Raw genomic sequence first — 4,676 nt, forward strand, 5'->3', positions numbered from 1 at the left:
CAAGTTAGATAACCACAATGATTAGTCCATCCCATGAATCCATCCTCAGGACCTTCTTTGTTTATTGAAATCTTAGTCTTAATCCTGTTGCTTGCTTGTTGTTTGATTGGATTTAGCATTACTCTGTTTTTATTGCATTGCTCTGTTTCTGCGTCTAGTCTAGCTCGACCACCCACTCGACCTACACTCGATCGAGTGCTGCTCGAGTTCATCCCCAGAACTCTGTGTCTATGATTTGTGTTTGTCTTGTTTCATTCCTGTTTCATTCCAGTTGCATACATTTAGTTTTCAGTTCAATACTTATCTTGCATTAGTTCATTAGTAGTAGTCTCTGTTTCTGTTCTTGCTTTATCACTGTTTCAATCATTCAGTTTCATTTGCATCTAGTTGTTAGTTCTTGTAGTTTATTTTCTGCATTTTACATTTTCTTCCTAGGATTGTTAGTGACAAACAATCTTTACATTTGTCTTAACTTAGATTCATATGCATATCTTAATTGTTCACAAACACTCATTTAGGATTGATACCTCTTGTACTGCAATAGCATAAGGGGAATTGAAACACCCATCCATCATTCTATTCATATCTCACCATTGCATACATCATCATTCACACCACAACATAAATCTTGTTTCACTGCACTCAAAGAATCCGGTACCACCTTCTTTGCTTCTAAACCTAGTAAAATGCTTGTTGTTGATTCAGGGGCTTCTCATCATATGATTAGTAACCCAAGTCTACTAGACAATATAGAACCAGCACTAGGTGATGTGGTCATTGCTAATGGGGATCGAGTTCCGGTTAAGGGTATTGGTAACTTGAAATTGTTTAAACAGAACTCTAAAGCGTTTTACATGCTCACATTTACTTCAAATCTCTTATCAGTGAAGAAAGTAACCCATGATTTGAATTGTTATACTGTCTTTGGCCCTAATAGTGTCCATTTTCAGGATATTAAGACCGGACAGATACTTGGGGAAGGAGATGGAACCGGAGATCTTTATCTCTCAGAGAAAACATCCCAAAGTTCCTCTAACCCGATTTCGTTTACTTCTTGTCTCCCATCTAATAATGCTAATGCACTGTGGCATGCTAGGCTAGGCCACCCTCATTCTCGCGCTCTTGAGTTATTATTACCTAATGTCTCCTTTAGTAGTTCTAGCTGTGAGTCATGTATCCTTGGAAAACATTGTAGAACTGTTTTTCCAAAATCTTCTACCATTTATGAAAATTGCTTTGATTTGGTTCATTCAGATGTGTGGACATCACCATGCTTATCTAGAGACAATAACAAGTATTTTGTGACATTTATTGATGAAAAATCAAAATATACTTGGATAACACTTTTACCTTCTAAAGACCGGGTGTATGATGCTTTTATAAACTTTCAAAACTATGTCACTAATCACTTTAATGCCAAGATCAAAGTGCTTAGGTCTGATAATGGAGGGGAATACACTAGTCACAAACTCAAAGAACACCTATCTAGGCATGGCATAATTCAACAAACCAGTTGTCCTTACACTCCTCAACAAAACGGTATGGCGGAAAGGAAGAACCGACATCTTATGGAGGTGGCCAGATCGATGATGTTTCACATGAATGTTCCCAAGAGATTTTGGGGGGATGCAGTCATGACAGCCTGCTATCTTATCAACCGGACGCCAACAAAAATCCTAAGCGATCTAACTCCTTTTGAAGTACTTACTAAGAATAAACCATCACTATATCACTTACGAGTGTTCGGCTGTGTGTGTTTTGTTTTCATACCAGGGGAACAAAGGAGTAAGCTCGATGCAAAGAGTACCAAAAGTATGTTCATTGGATACTCAACAACACAAAAGGGCTACAAATGTTATGAACCGGTCCATGGTCGCATGTATGTGTCTCGGGACGTCAAGTTCATGGAGGGTCAAGGATACTATGAGACGAAGGATTGGAACAGCCTCAAAGATCTCTCACACTCAACCACAGACCGGGCCACCAACCTCCGCTTCCTTCTTGACCACTTAGGCATCACCAAGCAAACACAAACAGAGGCGCCCAACACGGCTTGAACCTTAGATGAGTCTACGGACCCACCAGTGTCTCATGAACACCGATCAGAGGACACTGGTGTTGAGCTGCGTGAGCATCTACCCGAAGGAGACTTGACACTACCGGATGACACCGATGGGGTGGAGGTAGACCCTACAGCCCCATCCTCTTTAGAACCAGTGTCCTTTCCACAACCACTCCGGCGGAGTGCCCGTCTCAAGTTTCATCCGTCTCCTTGGAAGAACAAGCGTGTGTACTATAATAATCAAGCAGTGGCTCACCCAATTCAGGCCGTATGTTCACTTGCCCTGTTGCCTCCCGACCATGCCGCATTTCTTGGGGCCATTGATGCACACTATATTCCCCAAACATATGATGAGGCCAAAGATCACAAAGTATGGCTCGATGCAGTGGCGGATGAGACCGGTGCTATGGTTCGGAACCACACTTGGGACGAGGCCGACTTACCTGTAGGGAAGAAAGGGGTCAGCTCCAAGTGGGTCTTCACCATTAAGTACCTGAGCACTGGTGCGATCGAACGGTATAAAGCCCGTCTTGTGGCCCGTGGCTTCACCCAAACCTATGGCACCGATTACACGGACACTTTCGCTCCGGTGGCCAAGCTCCACACCGTTCAGGTCGTTCTCTCCGTGGCCACTAACTTATCATGGGATCTATGGCAGATGGACGTCAAGAATGCTTTCCTACAGGGGGAGCTTGAGGAAGAGGTGTACATGCATCATCCACCGGGGTTAGAGACCATGGTTGCACCGGGCAAGGTGCTCCGACTTCGCAAGGCCATTTATGGCCTCAAGCAGTCCCCTCGGGCCTGGTACCATAAACTGAGTTCTACTCTCAAACTTCAAGGATTCAAACGTTCTCAAGCCGATCACACCTTGTTTACTCGTAGCTCCAGCGCTGGCCTTGTGGTGGTCCTGATCTATGTTGATGACCTCATTATCTCTGGTGATGACAAGGAGGGCGTCCAGGCCACCAAGGCCTCTCTCCACTCAGCTTTTGACATTAAGGACCTGGGTGCCCTTCGCTACTTCCTTGGCATTGAGATCTGTCGCTCGTCCGAAGGTCTCTTCCTTTCTCAACGGAAGTACACCCTTGATCTCTTAGCCGAGACTGGTCAGATTGGTGCCAAACCGGCTCTAACCCCATTGGATGAGGGCTACCAGGCGAAGCGAAAGGGGGAGAGTCTTAGGGCCAAGGAGGGATTACCAAGAGAGCCTATAGATGAGCCATATGAGGACGTCACGAGATACCGTAGGCTTGTAGGCAAATTAATATACCTTACCATCACAAGACCCGACATATGCTATGCAGTGAACCAGGTTAGCCAATACATGAAAGCCCCAACCAAGTATCACTGGAGTATGGTGGAGAGGATCCTAAGTTATCTCAAGGGAAGCCCGGGGCAGGGCATTTGGATGGGCAAGAATTCAAACACCGAATTGGTAGGTTACTGCGACGCTGATTATGCTGGGGACACTTTGGATAGGAGATCAACGACTGGATACTGCACATTCGTTGGGGGAAACTTGGTCACATGGAAGTCCAAGAAACAGAAAGTGGTCTCATGTTCTAGTGCTGAAGCTGAGTATAGAGCAATGAGGAAGCTGACGAATGAACTAACTTGGTTGAAGGCCCTTCTCAAGGATCTTGGTGTGGATACAAAGAAACCAATCACCGTCCATTGTGATAATGAAGCTGCAATCCATATTGCTACTAATTCAGTTTTTCATGAGAGAACCAAACACATTGAGGTTGATTGTCACAAGGTTAGAGAAAAGATAGAAGAAGGGGTCATCTTACCATGTCACACTCGAAGTCAAGACCAACTGGCAGATATATTCACTAAAGCTGCATGTTCCAAGGTTTGTGAACACATTTATAGCAAACTTGGGCTTGTAGACATCACACACCCTTGATCATCTCCTCTAATCCATGGACATCACACTCTTTTTCCCTTGACATAGTTTTATCCCATGAGGTTTTCTATGACAAGGTTTTTAATGAGGTGATGCTTCATGGGTTCCAAGCTCAGTCATTTCATGTGACTAAGCTTGAGGGGGAGTATTGATTAGGATATCATCAAGTGTGATCGGTCGTGTCCGTACGGTCATATATTGGGACGTGTCCGTACGGTTATGTGTTGGGCAGTCCGTACGTGTAAGAAGGCCGAGCACCAACGATGGGAATAAAGGGCTAGTTTGGCTTTACAAAGGCCCCAATAGAAGAGAAGGATCGAGAAGACATCAAGTGGGAAGCTTGTAGCCGTTAGGAGTCACATGTTTCCTTAAGGGAAACCTCGAGATGTCACTATCACCATAGGGACTCACCCTCTCTCTCTCTTTGTGTCGTTATCAAGCTTGTAAAGGAAGTTGCCCTAGTCTTACATTCTATTTAAGGAACCTAGCCGAAATTGTAGATGAACTATTCTAATAGAATATCATTTTGCTTCCTTTATTCTCTTTGTTCATCACTTTATCTTCTCTTCTTACCACACTCAACACTTAAACTACTCACATTCCGCTTAAACTAACAACTACAAATTCATCCTGAGCTCTTACAATTAGTCAAATGCATTGAATGGTCACACATGCTCACCATAGAAACAGTAACAAAGCTGT

Source organism: Camelina sativa, chromosome 6 (assembly GCF_030686135.1).
Source record: "Camelina sativa cultivar CO46 ecotype springtype chromosome 6, ASM3068613v1".
Lineage (NCBI taxonomy): Eukaryota > Viridiplantae > Streptophyta > Magnoliopsida > Brassicales > Brassicaceae > Camelina > Camelina sativa.